The following is an 18,293-nucleotide window of genomic DNA, read 5'->3' as shown; positions in this document are numbered from 1 at the left end:
GTACAAGTGGATCATAGCTACCCATACAACAAACACTTACCCCTATCCTCAAATTTTCCCAATGTTTGATTCCTTATATACACTCATCCAAGGTTATCTATGTCGATCTTGGTGAGGAATCACATCACAACAAAGAAGGCAACATTTAAAAATAGCAAGAGTTTCACTAAACTACCAAAGATCATAAATATTGAAAGAAAGAAAAAATAGTAACAATAATAAGTCAAATAAATGTGTTCAATTCCAATAGCAAATCAAACATAGCCACAATAACTACACAATAGAGAAAACTCACAATAGTGATTAAACTAATTCAAATAAGATAAAATAAAATTGTTGGCCCATGCAACAAAGATGAGAGATCATCAATAATTGAAGGAAACTTCACAATCCTTAAAAGTGCACATTACATAGCTATACGACTAGAAATTGTGGCCAAATAGAGTGAAGATTCATCATGACTCCAATAATAGTCTCTCATGTGTGCATTTGTGGCATGAACACAAAAACTCCCACACGGCATGGCCATGTACCTAATGGAGAAGACATGCCTAGGCTACATGCCCAAAAAACATGACTATAATAATAGTCCCTCATGCATGCATTTGTGGCCTGCACACTACAAATCCTAACATATCATGGCAATACACCTCATAGAGAAGACACACCTAGGGCCACATTGCACATAGCAACGTGCCTCACAAAGAAGACATGCATAGGGCACATGGCACATAGCAATGTGTCTTATGGAAAAATGTGCATGCATGTCACACACCAAAGCTATATGTATACATCATGAAGCACATTCATATGTTATCAAACACAACCTATTGTATCTAACATGATTTCCTCTCTACATGTGTGCAAATCTTCCAACACTAATCGCCACTAAGAAGGAATAATATAAAATGCATCTTCAAATATTTGTGTGTGTGTGTGGAATTGTGTCTTTGAACCCAAATCACTACCATCAACAACATGTAACCATCACCTACACTATATCAAAACATAAGTATGGTGTGACATCATATCTATTTGCATGATGTCAAAACACATGCAAACATGAAAATCATCATAGAATGACAAAAATCAATCTCCACATGTTGGAACAAAGATATAAATAAGATAATAGGGTAAGAGGAAACCCATACCAAGAACCACATACCAACTATCGACAATGCCATCAAGATAAATGTAGGATAGGATACCACTATGAGCCATCCAATGGTCCATTCTATGAGGAGAACTAGGGGATACTATCTTTGAAAGGTGTGGTCAATAGAGATAATCCCTACTAATGCCACAATATGTCACCATAGCTTCTTGAGTTTTCCATTCTTCTACTTAACACCACATTTATTTAGTTCCTCAACAATGAGGTTGGTTCTCAATAGGATGCACAAACATGTAAACACACAAGCATGGTTTCATCATACTTGTACAACAATACAAATTCATTTTTCTAGTTAATTACTTAGTGTAAAAATAACTCCATTACATAACATAGGGCAATAATCACCATAAGTTTTCAAATAAACTGCCCAAACATCAATTGAAGTTACCCTTTCTAAGGTACAAACATAATTTATTTATAACTTCAAAATTAAAATAATCACAATACATCCAAATAAGTTCAATAGTGCATGGAAATAGACAACATGATCCATAATTAAACCCATAAATTACCCTAATTGGATATGCTAATAAAATGGTGTCTCAAATAATAGAGATTATGTTGGACCTATAATAGAGATTTGGACTTTGTTTCATCATACTTGTATCCAAATACACCATCCATAGATAGGTACTCAGTACCACAATCTCATGGGTACCCTTTTAGCTGAATTTACCCTATATTTAGGTGAATCTACCCTTGTATCATTCCTTGATCTAGTATGTCATTCCACCAATCAATAATTTTTCCATATTCTTGGGAGAATACACTATCCCTTAGGTGAATATGCCATATCCTTAAATGAATCCTTCTTGTCATCATCCTAAGTCCTCTTTTTGTTAAGTCTTATCCCTTCATCTTTAGGAAAATCCACCTATCATTATGTGAATCTACTTTCTCTTAGGTGAATCTATTTAATCCAATTCACCCACTCTCACAATCACAACCTATTTAATCGTATTCCCCACATTCCCCTCCTCCATAACCTTTGAAAATGGAATCACCAGTCTCTACCCTAAACCTCATACTACTAATCTCCCTCATTCCCCTCACATACACATCCTCTCCTCCCTCCTTGGCTCTCACCCTAACTCTGAGGCCCAGACCCAACTCAAACACCACACACAATCCAAATATCCACCCACCCCTAGTTTCCTCATCCAGTATCTAGTTTCTATCTATCCCCGGGTAATGGTTTACCCACCTTCCTATTCATGGATTAGTGGTTCCGACTTCCATCCATATATGGAATGGCAAGTTTCTCGATTTTGGTTGTATGGCTATCAAACTATAGGTAGGGTGGGATAGCAATAGTTCTAGGAAGTAATAGTTGGTTGGACACTCAAACCCGAAGACACAAAAACCAATTCCAATCATGGGGTAGCATCAAAGCATAATCGAAGGGGGTTTTAATCGCAAAATGGGGTAGCATACACACGACATGTGAATTGTATGATGGAATACCTCAAAGAGATGTCATTTCATGGAATTTTAAGATCACAGGATATGCACAAAATGGATTAATTCGAAAAAAAAAATGAGTTGCGAAAAAAAATTAGTTGCCTTCATTGAAAAACAAAGAGTTCTTACCTTTCTTGTGCAGAGATCGCTCCAATTGGGGGGAAGGGAGGCAAGATGGCTTCAGTTTGCTTTCAAAATGAAAATGCCTTGTGTTTTTTTTTTAAAAATAAAATGCCCAAGGTCGTCAGAATTCCAATGAACATGGGCATTTTAAAAAAAAAAAATCAAATTTTCACACAATGCTCCTTGTCCATCGGAAACCTCCATCAAAATTTGACCCCAAATGTATTAGTGACAATATAATGATAACTAGTTCTCTCTAGCCAATGGCCAGCAGGAGACTAGGATCTACTCCCACTAGTAAGAGCTAATACCTAGTTTGTCTCGCAACATGCATGAAATGTAGTATACCTTTCTGGGATGAGACAGTCAGAAAAGTTAAAAGGCAGATGGTTGAAGACACACACCAGATGACCCTAGAGGAAGATAAGGAAGCCTCTAGTATGTGAGATCATAGATGAGCACTAGATCATAAAGTGAAGGAATGATGAGCTACCAAGACAAAGAAGGAAGAGTTTGGAATCATGAGTTTGTCACTTTCATAAACTGGCTAAGAGGTGAACCTGTCAAATGAAGGAGAAGGAAAGGCTTTCCATCTGCAGACAAAGATTCACTCTGGAATGTAGATACAAATCAGTGCAAGACATATGAAGATGGATGGCTTGATGATATCATGCACATTACTAGTATGAAGGCAAAAACATGTCAATCGAAAAACAAGGTGGTTACCGACATGTAGCAAAGAGCCAAGAGGAAAAGTGAAGAGATCCCATCAGATGGAGAGGTGCATGATGACTCAACCTGGATACTTGCTAAGGACTAAAAAGTCTGAACCGAGCTATTGTAATCCCACCAGTTGAGTAGTAGATTGTATGGCATGAAGGATGACCAGTTAATGCATATCGATAAGGTGAGTTGTACAACCTGGGTTATAGAATCGACAAGTTTGGTGAATCGGTAGATAAGCACTAGTAGTGTATGATGTGGTCGGTGATAGAGTCTATACCGACACAAGTGACTAAGCTAAGGTGGATGCCAAAAAATATGCCACATGGAGTTGAGGTGGAAAACAAGCATGCAGAGGAAGGAGAAGCGTGCATTAGCGAGGTAGATGGTGGTTGGTCAATATTAAATGTTGACTATGACAATTATGGGCTGAGTGTAGGAGGTTTGTGACTAGATGCAAACTGAAGATCTGAGTGGTGTAATGTTTGATGTAGGTTGTTTGGGTGCAGATCAGACTTGGTGAAGAGGACAATGAATTCATTTATGGTAATCGATCAAGAAGCCAAGCCAATAGACAATCTATGTTTTCTAAGTATAAAAAACATGTTTTGGAAGAAAAAAGATATGGTGGTGATGCATGATTGTTTACAGGTTGTCGATCCACATGCAGATCAGATCTAATTTGATAGGCCTTGTGGTTGGCGAAGAAACCCTAAGGTGCGTAGTTTGAACTGAGGTTTTGGTGGGAAAGCTCATGTATAAGTATGTAAGCCAAAGACAAGAATAGATTGATGTTTCATGAGAGAGTGACGCTGGTGAAGTGAGTGCAAGTAAAGAGTTAATTAGTCAGAGAGTTCATTGAAGGTCATAGTGACTGAATGTTAGTGTGGTTAAATCGGTAAGAGGGTTTAACATGAGTTAAACTAGTGAGGCCAAGAGAAAAGGTAAACCAATAGAGCATGAACTAGTAAGGCAACATCAATGAGTAAAGGAGAGCAGATAAGGTAGAGGTGGAGTAGAGAAAGAGTCAAAGAAGGTGATCAAGAGAACCAACATAGAAAAGAACATAGGCAAAATGATAGAAGGAAGAGGAGTGTAACCAACAGGGTGGAGTATATGTAGTGGTTACAAGACTCACTTGTAACTGGATTATCACTTTTGTATTTGATAATGTTCATAGTATGTCACTAAGTTGGAGCTCAGGGTAGGGGTTGGAGCCCATAAACAAGTAGGGGTTGGTGCTCCTTGGGTTGGTGCCCTAAATCACTAGGGGTTGGTGCTCCTTGGGTTGATGCCCTAAATCATTGTAATATTGTGTTTCATTGTGAGACTAGATTGGAGTAGTAGACTCCAACAACATTTCTCACTAAGGTTTTTCCCATTTTGGGTTTTCCTCGTATAACCGGTGTTATGTGATGTGCATTTGTGCCTACATTGTGATATCTTTCCTTGTCTCACTTGTAGGTTTACTTAGTCTTTGATTTATTAATCGACACTCACTCTTAGGTTTAAAAGGCTAAAATTGGAAACCACTAATTCACCTCCCCCCTCTCAATGGTATCTTGTGTCCAACAAATGGTAATGAGGTATGTAATGGTTTTAGGAGTGATTGAGCATAGTTTCATGTGTGCATCCTGATTTTTGATATTCGGTGAGCAGTTGCAGAGAAGAACAGAGTAGATTAGTACATCAGTCACATTGGATCACCTTGAGCCTAATCAGAACTAATTTCTTACATAGTTAGATGTTATTTTCTAGTTTAGCACTCAATGTAATCCTTTTGTAACCATATGTAAGGTAGTGAGCCTTCCTCAAAGGTTGTAGCCCTATTTTTTTGTAATTGATCAGTGAGCCCTAGGTAGTGTGCCTAAATGCAAGTGAATTCTCTTTTTTTCATTTTGTTTTACTACTGGCCATAGTGGAATAATATTGCGGGTTCAAATCCCACCGTTGGTTTTTCCCTTTTGGGTTTCACATAAAAATATTGGTGTTATGGTTATATGGTTATTTATTTTGTGTTGCCACACTTTACTTTCCTTATTATGTATTTGGTGGTTAAAGAATCTGAACAACAAGTTTGAAATTTGCAAAACACTGATTCACCCCTCCCCCCCCCCCCCCACTCTCAATGTTAATTGATTCCAACAATGATAAGTTAGTCTTGTTTTTTTAAAGAAGTTTGCTTTGAATTATGTTAGTTGTGTAGGAGAAAGTTTAAAAAAGCATATTCTATAGAATGAGATAGGATTTTAGAGGTTCTTGGAGAAAATCTTTACTAGGTTACAAGAAGAAGATTGGAGGAGGATAGCTGGGAAATAGGTGTTTGACTCTACAACAATGCTTGGTTTTTCTTATAGGTCCAGGTTCCCATCTTTCGGCTCTTAATGTTTTCTTCATGTTTTTCTTTCTAAAAAATTAAAAAGAAGGGTTTTTTTTTTTTGCTTGCATGAATTTTGTAAATTCTTGGGGAAAAATTTAGAGGATAAAAGTGGTTTTAAGGGATTTAGATATTTTGTTCAAATCTAAAAAGTTGATTTTAAATAAGTCGGATTAAACAATGTAGAAATTTCCTCCTCTTTAAAATCCTCTCTTTATTTCACATTTAGATAGGAAAGAGAAAGAATACTTTTCTTATCTTCTTCAAATCTTAATTTTTAAAATTTGGAAGTCAGTATTTTCAAAAAATAAAAATAAAAATATTTGAACATGCTTACTATTTATTCTCATTCTTGCATGAAAACCCTTTATTTATTCCATTACTTATCAATATTAAATTCCTTATTTATTAATTTTAAGATAATATAAAATATATATATATATTGCATGTTATTAAACAAAATAAAGGAAAGAAATGTCTAATAAATATATCTCTTTTAAAACTATGAGAAAAAAGAAAGAAAGAATAAATCTAGATTCTTTTTATAAGATTCTATAAATACATTTTAAATGAGTTTAAAATGATACATGGAATATAATAATATATATGTTAAAGAATAACAGTAATAAAACTATTTTGGTAAAACATAAAGTTTGAGAGAAAAATAGTTTCAAAATATAAATAAAGTAAATATTGAGATTATATATAATTAAATTTGTGCTCATGAATACTTATTGGAGATAATATTAAAAAAACAAAAAATGGGAGATGAATAAAACATTTGGTGAATGGGTTTGAGGATGGTGGGAGGCCTGGTTGGGTGTGTGGGCTAGGGTTGTGCCCTACCCATATTTTCTCCTTCAATTTGTTGCATGCTTTTCCTTTGTTTTGTGTGTTCTCTCTCCATTTTGGTGTTCGGTTGTCTTTGGAGTTGAAGTTTTGTTTTAGCTTGGCGGTTGCGTGTGGTGGTTGGGGCAGTTTGATTCATTTTCTGTTGTGGGTGTTTGGGTGGTTTGTAGAGTGTAGAGTGTGTGGTTTCGGGTCTTCTTTGGTGGGATTTCTTTTGTGGTGGGTCGACTTTGTTGGTGTTTGATTATGTTGTAGGGTTTGGTGATTGTTGTATCAGGTATGAAGGAACAAAGGGTTTCTTCTACTTTAGTGGTACCTAGTGCGTTAGATTGTGATGGCTCCTTATTGGATGTGCATGCAATACCGACAAATTCTTTTTATGTGGGTGAGAGCCCCAAATTGAAGAAGGTCAATGGTTTCTTTCCTTGAAGTCAGGATCGTCTAGTTTTGGTTCTTTCTTTGGAGTCGGTTATGGAAGATGTATCGTATTGGAGCTGAAATGCTCTCATTTGCAAATTTCTTGGGATCCAAATTTCTCTATCAACCTTAGATTCTTGGATCCCTCATTCATAGTAGGTTGAGGGTGAAATGGAGAAATTGTTGGCCACGAATAGTTACTTTTTGGCTATCTTTTCCAGCACATAGCTAATAGGAACTGTGTTTTTGAGGGAGGGCCCTACTTTTATAACCATGTGGATCTATTTTTAAACCCTTGGCACATGGGTTTCAATTTGGCTATAGAGTTACCCTCGAGGGTTCCTGTTTGAGTTTGTTTGTCTCACCTTCCTTTTGAGTTTTGGAGAGAGGATATTTTACAATGGGTTGCTTCTTTGCTTAGAAAACTGGCTGTAGTTGCACAACTAACATTTGATAGAAAGGTAATTTCTTTTGCTAGGATTTGTGTTGAGATTTATTTGAATAATTGCTTGTCGGATTCTTTGGAAATTTTTCTTGGCTCTTCATCTTGAATTTAGCAGATATGTTATGAGTCTATTCCTTTCTATTGTCAATTTTTCCATGAGTATGGCCATCTTTAGAGTCAATGTTCTAGGGTTAATAAAGCTTCAGGTCCAAATAATTTTTCTTTTGCACCAACATCAAATTTGGACAAGGGGGATAAAAGAAAGTCCACTGTGATGGAGGGTGGCTCGGTTAAGGCCCTTGTGATAGAGGGTGGCTCAGTTAAGGATGGTTTTGCTCCCGTGAAACCTCAGGAAAAGGGGTGGGGACAAAAGAGGTCCTTTAAGGATAAACAGACTGATGAGGGTCTTCAACCATTTTGAGATGTTGGATACTTTGGCTCTAGAGGAAGGGAACCCAGTTGATGCTTTTTTAGGGGCTACTATTTTGGGTACCGACCGTATGCCAATGCAAGGGACTAGTTATGACCTCCTTCCTTCACATGGCCCATGTAACCCTTAGGGGTCTTCGAATGGTCAAGTTTTGTGTGAATAGGTGAGCCTAGAGATCTTATGCAGTATGATGTGGTTTTGGCAGATTTTGCTAAGGAGGTGTTAGCATCTGGCAAAGGCAAAGGGTCTTCTTAGACTTTAGGTTTGCAACAACATCCCCTTAAGAAGGGTTCCTTTGAGAACTCTTCTAAAGGTGGCTACAAGAAGGATCAGGAGAAAATTAAGGTTGTTAGATATTTATTGGTGGAATCTGGGTTTGTCAAGCCCATTGATGCTCACTTTTCCCAACCTCTTCCATGATTATTCTATCTTGGAATACACAGGGGTTAAATAGCATCCCTAGACAAAAGGCTATCCATGATTTGATTGTAGTACACTCTCCAGATATCTTTTGCATCTAGGAGACTAAGCTTTTAGTTGATTCTATTCTTCAATGTGCCTCTAGTATTTAGCATTATGGTCAATGTCAATGCATTGGTTCCCAAGGGTGTTATGAAGGTTTGGCCCTTGTTTGGGATCCTAAAAAGATTGTTCCATTTTGGTGGATTGCATGTCATTATTCTCTTTCTCTGGTTGCCACTAGCTTTGAATCTTAGGAGATTATTATGGTTACTGATGTTTATGCTCCAACTGATATTAGGGGAAAGATCTAGCTTTGGTCTCATATAAGGCATGTGAGATCATGTGCTCCTTATATTCCTAGGGTTTTAGTTGGTGATTTCAATTTAGTTTTGAGTTTGGAGGAGAAGCGGGGAGGATTGGATTGGTTGGGTCCTTCTTTTGATCTCTTTTGTGCAGATGTGGATTTCCTTGCTTTAATTGATATCAAACCTTTTAATGGGGTATTTACTTTGAATAATAGGTCGAGTGGGGAGGATGCTATTTCTGAATGGCTGGACAAGTTTCTTATTTCTTTTTTTTGGGTAGGTGGGAATTTGTCTACAATCTCGAAGATTCTTGATTCGAGGGGTTCTAATCATTGGCCAATTAAATTTGTTGCAATTTCTCTAATAGTTCCTAAGAATCCTCCTTTTAAGTTTAAACTTATGTGTCTCTGGGATTCTTCTTTACATGATCTTGTGGCCCAATGGTGGATTGATGGTGGCCTTGCTTATGGTATTGCTTTGTATCCCTTTGTTAAAAAACTATGCAATATGTCAAATATCACTTTAAGAAATGGAATAGGTAGTGATTTGGTAACCTTTAGGTTGTGAAGAGGAAGGGTTAGGAGCACCTTGATGTGATTACTCGCCAAATATGGGATTATGTTTTTCTTATGCTTTAGGTCGAGTTGAATGTCAGGTTGTGAGAGAGGTGGAGGAATGGGAACTTCGTGAGGAAGTTTTTTGGAAGCTAAATGCTTGAATTGATTAGCTATAGGAAGGGGACATGAAAATTGCTTTCTTCCATCATTCTATGTAGGCTCATTGAAATAGGAGTTATGTTTCTTCTTTGGTTAATTTTGAAGGCCTTTGGTTATCCTCCATGTTGGTTTTTTCTCGGGAGGTTAGGAAATTTTATTCTTCTCTCTTTTTTGAAGATTGTGCTTTTGCGGAGGCTGAGGAAAACTTGATACTTGCTTGCATTCCCTCCCTAGTCACTAATGAGATGAATGATTCTCTCATTAGTCCTATCTCTTTATCTAAATTAGAATAAGTTATTTTGGGGATGAATAAGGGCAAAGCTCCAGGCCTGGATGGATTTACAATAGAATTTTTTTAGGAATTTTAGGATATTAATAATTTGGATTTGTTGGAGCTTGTTCATGAATCTCTTCGCTGTAAACAAATACTTTGGGATTTTAACTCTAATTTTCTTGTTCTCATTCCTAAAAAAGATATAGCTGGTCATTTGGATTTCTTTAGGCCTATTGCTCTTTGTAATGCGGTGTACAAAATCATTACTAAATTTATTGTAGAGGGGCTCAAGGTTTGTCTCCCTTCTTTGATCTCCGAGGAGAAAGGGGGTTTTGTGGCCAATAGACAAATTTTGGATGGAGTTGTGGTGGCTTTAGAATTCATTCACTCTATGGCGACTTCCAAGGAAAAAACTATGTTTATCAAATTAGATATGGTCAAAAGCCTATGATAGGGTTAAGTGTGGTTTTTTGCAAAAAATTCTTCTTGCCTTTGGCTTTAGTCTAGTTTGGGTCTACTATACTATGAGTTGTGTTACCTCCTCATCTTTATCTATTATTATAAATGGTGAACCTTCTGAGCTCTTTGGGTCTCCTAGGGGCCTTTGCCAAGGTGATCCTGTTTCCCCCTATTTGTTTATTATTATGGTTGAGGGTTTGGGAAGATTTATTGTCTCGGGTTGCCCATGACATTATTCATGGTCGGAGTTGGGGAAATGGATTACCAAAACTTTCTCATGTTTAGTTTGTTGGTGACATTGCTCTTAAGGGTATTGCTCACCTTTAGGAAGTTGAATCATTTAGATTGGAATTGGATACTTATATTGCTGCCTCAGGCCATAAATTCAATGAGAATAAGTCTTATATCTTATTTTTTAATACCCCTAAAGCTATTCAGAGGAGTCTTTCTCATGTTTTGTGGTTTTAGATTGGGTCTCTTCCCTTTATATATCTAGGTATCCCTCTTACTGTTGGTAGGCTACCTAGGGCTTCTTGAATAAATTTTCTTGACAAGTTGCATTATAAGGTTACTCATTGGACTCACTGCTAGTTATCCATAGCTACTAGAATGACTGTTCTCCAATATATCATCCAGGATCTTCCTATTTATAAGTCTTTTGTTTAGGTGGCTCCTTTGTATTTCCTTAAGGAACTTGTTTCTCTATTGCAACAGTTGCTTTGGAGCAGTAATTTGCAGAATGCTAAGTGGAGTTTAGTTAAGTGGGATTTTGTGTGTAGGCCAAGGAAGGAAGGGGGCCTTGGTCTTCATTCTACTATTTTGAATGGGTAGGCTTTAGCTGCCAAGTTATATTAGCGGTGGTGTACTAGTCAGCATTAGATTTGGGCTTGTATTCTTACTCACAAGTATCTTAAAGGTGTGTGCTTTTTGGATATTCCTTGCTACCCTTTGGAGGGAAGGGGCTCTATGATCTACAATACTTTGAAAAGGGGGGCTCAGTTGATTAAGAATGATATATTTTGGATCAGTAATTAGGGCTCAAAAGCCCTTTTTTGGTTGGATTCTTGGGATGGTAATCCTCCTATCCATGATTTCATAAGGTTGCATAATATAAGATGGCTTGTAATTTAGGACAAGATATTGGTTACAAATGGAAGCACTCTGGTGAATGGATTCCACGTGGATCGAAGGAGGATAGGAAAAAGTTGGCTTAGATTCTTGCTTCTCATGAATGTAATGCCTTGGTTGGGCATGATGTTTTAGCTTGGGGGTGGTGATTCATCTAGTAAGTTCCTTGTTTCCTCAAGGTATGTGGAGCTTGATAGATAAATATTCAATGACATAGAGGTACCCTGGTGAAAACAAGTGTGGAACAAATTCTCCTAGCCCAACTGTAACTTTTTCTTGTGGTTGGTGGTTCAAAATCGGTGTCTTACTTGGGATAATTTGTGCAAGCATGGGTTCTAGGGTCCCTCGATGTGTGTTTTGCATTGAAATTGTGAGGAGAGTGTTTCTCATCTTTTCTTCTAATGTTCCTTCTCTAGGGAGATCTGGCACTTTTGGTGGGATGCATAGAATCAAGCTTGCTGGCATGTCTCTTCTTTGGCTGAATTTTTTTGCTTGTTAGGGCAAGGCCTCGGTTAAGACTTCTCTTCAAGTTGTTTGGGCTCTTGGTCCTACATTCATTATTTGGCATATTTGGTTGGAAAGGAATCATAGGATTTTTCAAGATATCAAGATGGCTACTCAAAATGTTTGGTGGAACATTCTTCATTCTCTTGGCAAAACTATTTTGACAAGGTGTGACTTGGGTGACCAAGTGGATCCAAGAGATGTTGTTTTTTGCAATCGCCTCTACCTTCCTCCTTGGGGAGATGTTTCAAGGTTTGCTAGATAGGTCATGAAAAATAAATGTCGACATCTTCTTCAGAAGATGAATAGGGAGGCTCATTGGTGCCCTCCTCCTCAGGGAGTTCTCAAAACCAACACTGATGCTTCTTCTCATGGAAATCTTGGTCATGCTAATATTGGTGGAGTTGGGTGAGATAGCTCTGGTATTGTTTAGTGTATCCTTTATGTCTATAAGGGCATGCATTCTAATGCAATTTGATGGAATCTCTTGCTATTCTTTATGCTATGAAGTGTAGTTGCGATCTTAGGTGGAGAAGTATTATCTGTGAATCTAATTCTCAAGTGGTGGTGAATTTTTTTAATATGCAGAGGTTAGATGATGTATGCTAGTATTTAGCTTTGGTTATTATGCGAATTCTTCATGTTTTGTTTCCTTGGAATTTGTGACTTTTAGTCATATCCCTAGAGAATGGAATGGAGTTGCAGACTATTTGGCCAAATGGGCCTCTGATAAAATGTACAATTGGAACATTGTGGATAGGGGTCAATTACCCCTCGATCTGTCTCAAAAGTTGGACCACTTGGTCGAGACTAAGAGGGCTATTTAAAGCCTATTCTTTGTATTTCTTTTGTGTTTGAACAAATTTTTACCCCTTTGTAGTAAAAAAACAAAAACTGGAAGTTTAATTTTTGCCTCAGAAGCTTTAGAAAATGAATTATTTAAGATTTGAGAGTAATAAATTGAATTTTATATTTTAATAGAACAAATCTCCAAAAGCAAAAAATTTCTTTCAAAAGATAAGAAAAAGGACAATAGATAAAATCCTTGATAAGAAAAATAAATCTTTGGTAAGAAAAGTATTATTTTTAGAAGTTTAGCAGTGCGTGGTATTTCTTACAACCTTTTAGATGGTTTAAATTAGTTTCATTCATTCATTTCTTTTTCGACCAAAAAAGAAATTTGTAGCGTCGTAAATTGTATGCACTTGCTAGGGTGGTACAACTTTCACACCTAGTTTAGCACCTGCCTTGGTGCATTTTACACTTTGCATTACATTTCTCCTTTAGCACTTAATTAATAAAATTAATTAGGTCTAAGGTCCTATTTCATCATCCTCTGCATCATAAAGTTGGGACCTTTCATTAAAGTGTGCCCTTTTCATTTTATTCCTCCAATACATCATTCAATCAAAAACTCTAATTAAGTCCTATTTTGAACGTGGGGGCTTGGTTTCGGGGGTCAAAATATCTCGAAATCACCTGTAACTTTGGGATTCTCTCTAAAATCATCATATCCGACGGCCCTGAAAATTTGGTGAAAAGTTGTCAGGACCGTGGCGCCCGGAGTGCACATGGTCTCGGACATTTTTCCTGAAATTTTAGGAGCACAATCCAATCATAAAATAAAGCTTAACCCCAAGAAATTGGTAGGAAATTCAATCTCTAGGTCGGCCAAAAGACGAAATTAAGACCTAGGGTTTCATACATACGAGCTCTCTTTCTTCATTTGAAAGGATCCGATTTTTGTTTTCAGGAACCTCATATGCAGCGAAAGAGCAGATCTTTGAAGACTTCAACAACATTCAACATCCCTCTATCAAGAATTTATCAATTTCATTCATCCGTTTAGGGCTTGGAAGACATTGAAGAACAATAGGAGATTACCGACTGAAGATTGTCTTGTACCCCTCCCTTGGGGGTTGGGTATGATTTCATGTTGTTTTCATGTCTTTGCATAAGCTTCAATACATCACTTATTCATGCTTTAGATCACTTTACATCTTGATTTAGAGCATTTACATCGTCATTTACAAGCAATTAGGGTTTACTTTCTAGGTTGCTCTAGTTTTCTTGCTTGCATTTTAGGATCTTGCACACACACAAGGTCTGCACACACAATACATTTTATAATACAACTTGGCTATTCGTGGAGGTGGAAATCACTGAAGTGGGGGTTTGACTAAGGCAAAACCCTATATAGCCGCCCACACCCTTTTCAGATATAAGTGCAAGTTTTGGGACTCGGATGATGCCGCAGGTGACAGATCCAGGAAAAGCAGGTCGAGAAAGCACTCCATACCAAATTATAGAGCAAAAGACCTGGATAGGGGCGTGGGGTGCCCTGGTCCTACCAGGACAGGAGTGCTGGGCGCTCTGGTCCCTGGGATAGAGGCACTGGGTGCCCTGGTCCTCTTGACAGACATCATTTCTGACAGTTTCCAGAGTGCAAGATAGCAGTTTCAGGTGCAATTTCCAGCATAGTATCAGGACAGTGGCGCCCGTGCCCCCGTCCTGAACATTTGCAATCAGATTTTGACTCCAGGTATGCATCTGTATTCTTATTTCATCCTTGTATTTACAGCTGTTCATTGTTTAGTCTCAATTCTGCAATCTTGTTATTCGTTTGTACATGCATTTTGGGGTTAGAATTTGAACTTGTATCATTTTATCTTTCAATTACAACAAAGGAATAGAAATCCTAATAGGTAGCCCGTGGCTCTCTCTTTCACAAGAAGAAGTAGCCAATTGTGTGATACCTCTAGGCTCTTTCCTATTCCGTAATGTGTGTCAAAAGGTAGGATTAGGGCATGTTAAACTAGTCTCGCTTTTTCCCCTACACATTTTGGTGAACCCGACGTGAAGCTATCATTGCTTCCTCTTGCATTGCATTTGTTAGATCTAGATCTAGATTTAGTGTGTTTTCATTTCATTTTCATTAAAAAAAGAAAAAGAAAAAAAAAGGAGTGTGTTTTTTTGCATTGTGTGTTTAAATTTTATGCAACCTTTATTTCAAAATGTCAGACTTTTATTTGCAAGATGTTCATGTTTACGATGATTATTATGAGTATAGCCAAGATGAATTAGATGAAGCTTTAGATGAGTTTTTGAACCCTAAATATGCCAAACCTTCATTTTACCAAAGACTCATAAACCTTGTTACTATGCCATTTAGGTGTGATGAGAAAGGTAAGTCGAATGGTTCCTCTCAAGGGTACATTCCTATCAACTCTTCCACTAAATCTAGTAACATGGTTTTTTTCAATAATCCCCTCTATGAGGAGATGTCTCCTTTTGAATCAAAAGATAAACCTTTTAATTGATATGATCATGCTTTGTTGGATGATGCTCTTGATGACTTTATGGCTTTATCGAAATCTTTAAACAAGAACAAGACTTCTAAACTGGTTAACATGATAAACTTGAATGAGCATAACAAGCCTCTCTCCAAGGTGCTTATCCTTCTCCCACCTTTCAAGTTCCTAAATCACCTCTCCTTACTATCCAAGGAGGGTATGATCATGATTCCTTTTGTACTCTGAATAAACCAATCATCACTGTGCAAGGAAGAAAACCTATAAGTCCTTATAGTTATGCCAAGCAAATAACTAGAGAGAGTTATCATGCGGTTGCCCATACTTATCACACCAGAAATAATAGGCAGCCTAATCCTCCTCCTGTTATTCCAGTTTCTCCTCCTAATCCTCAACCAATTCTTCCACAAGCTCCCCGTATTTCGCAAGTTATGGGTAAGGAATATGATCTCATAGAACAACTTAAAGTTACCCTTGCTAAGATATCCCTCTGGGATTTGATTTAAACCTCTTCTGCTCATCATGGAATGTTACAAGATGCCTTGAAAGATTTGAATGTTCCTCCACCGAATACATCTAGTAATATAGCATCTTTTGTTAACTCTATGATGAATCCTAAGGCTCAAATTGTGTTTACCCAAGATGAGTTGCCTACTAGTGAAATTCAACATCAATATGATCCCTTGATGATTGTGGTTATCATAAAAGACACTGCTATAAGATGAACACTAGTAGATAATGGCTCTAGTCTTAATGTGTGTAGCATTAATCTATTGCATAAAATGAATGTGGATACATCTCTCATTGAGCCTGACTCTCGTCCCATTCGAGGATTTGACAATGTGGCTAAGACTTCATTAGGTATTACCACCTTACCTCTCACAGTGGGACCTATTACTTTGCCTACTCCTATCCACGTTATGTCGGGAAATTTAACATACAACTTGTTATTAGGAAGACCTTGGATTCATAGTATGCAAGCTGTCCCCTCTACATTGCATAGACAAGTTAAATTTGTTTATAACAATAAGACATATACCTTGATAGGTGATACTAATTTCCAAGCTTGTCTACAAACATCTACTTCCAAAGGGGGTTCTTCTAAGCCATCCTCGTCTAGTGATGACTCTTTAAACAAGATACCTATCGATGAATCCTCGCTCTCTAATGATCAAAATTCTTTGGATGAGTCTGGAGCTCCTGAAGAAGATTCTGCTTGACTTGAATTTACACATAAGAAGGATTTTGATCCTGAGAAGGTTCTCGCAGAAGACGATTGGGGATCTCTTGATTTCAATCCCACCTTTGTAGGTGAATATAAGGTTCCTTCTAGAGAGCTTAAAGTTGAAAAGAAGGAAGAAGCTAAAAATCAATCAATCTTACTTGAACCTATGAGTAATAATTTTGTGGCCGCTTCTCAAACTTCTTCTCCTCACACCTCTAATTCTGAAGAGCTTGATTCTTTGTCTTATGAAAAACTACCTTCTCTTTCTGAAATGGCTGATCGTTATGGTCATGGTTTTCGCATTTTTGCTAAGCATGGGTATCATGGAAATGGTTGTGGTGCTCACGAACAAGGGATAAAGGTTCCTCTAGAGACTAATTTTCACAATTATGCCTTTGGACTTGGCTATAATCCCTGCAAACGCACTAAAGCTTCTAAAAGACCATGCATTAGTGTTAATGCTATTTCTACATCTCTATCAATACAACACCCTAAGTATATTGATGGGGATCCTTCATGTGCCTATGCTTTGGATGTCTTCCCTACCGATGATGCTTTAGCTGAATTCTTGGGAGCATATGACACTCTTCCTCGTTATCATCACAATAGGGGACTCCCTTATTGTTTAAATACTGAAGCCTATTTTGGAAAAGAGATCGATAATGATGAGATTGTGAAAGAATTCCCTCAGTTAAAGGATACTCCTCAACAAAGTAATCTTCTTATAAGTGACACCATTGATGTTAAGATGGATCCTTGCAAAGAGGACAGAGTTATTAAAATTGGAAAATGTTTGGATGAAGAGGAACAAAAACAATATGAAGATTTATTGCATGAATTCCCTGAGATCTTTGCTTGGACATACTCTGACATGCTTGGTATAGATCCTAAGATTGTCACTCATAATATTGTCTTAGTTCCCGATGCTAAGCTCGTGAAACAAAAGATTCAAAAAATGAATCCTAAGGTGGCTCTCCTTGTTAAGGCTGAGATTGAAAAATTATTGGAGGCTGGATTTATTCACCCTATTGACTATTCCCCATGGATTTCAAATATTGTCGCTGTGGCTAAACCAGATAATAAAATAAGAATGTGTATCAATTTTTGAGATTTAAATAGGGCTTCTTTAAAAGATGATTTCCCTCTTCCAAACATTGACATGATAGTTGATTCTACGGCTGGACATGCCTTGTTATCCTTCATGGATGGTTTTTCAGGATACAATCAAATTTTCATTAACCCTCAAGATCAATTCAAAACTGCTTTCACCACTCCTTGGGGTACATTTTGTTGGATAATGATGCCTTTTGGACTTAAAAATGTCAGTGCAACTTATCAACGAGCGATGACCCTTATCTTTCATGATTATATGGATAAGATTTTAGAGGATTATGTTGATGATATTTTAGCCAAATTCATTCTTCCCATAGATCATATTAAAATCCTTCATCAAATCTTTGAAAGAGTTCATAAATATCACATGCGCTTGAATCCCTGAAAATGTGTTTTTGGTGTGGATAGTGGAAAACTATTAGGATTCATAGTTTCGCATCGTGGGATTGAGGTGGACACTAAGAAAATAGATGCTATTGTCAACATGCCACCTCCTAGAAATGTGTCTCAACTTAAAAGCTTACAAGGAAAGATTCAATCTATTCGTAGGTTCGTATCTCAACTTGTGGATCGTACCTTTCCTTTTACTCAACTTCTCAAAAAGAATATCACTTTTCAATGGAACGAAGATTGTCAGCAAGCATTTGAAGATTTAAAAGTGTATTTGGCTAGTCCTCCTATTCTTCAACCTACCGAACCTTCTAAACCTTTCCTTCTGTATACAGCTGCTTCCTCTCATGCTCTCACAGCATTGTTGGCACAACATGATAAAGATGGTAAGGAATGTCTGGTTTATT

The sequence above is a fragment of the Cryptomeria japonica genome, chromosome 10, assembly GCF_030272615.1.
Source record: "Cryptomeria japonica chromosome 10, Sugi_1.0, whole genome shotgun sequence".
NCBI classification, from domain to species: Eukaryota; Viridiplantae; Streptophyta; class Pinopsida; order Cupressales; family Cupressaceae; genus Cryptomeria; species Cryptomeria japonica.
This window is presented reverse-complemented; position numbering follows the sequence as displayed.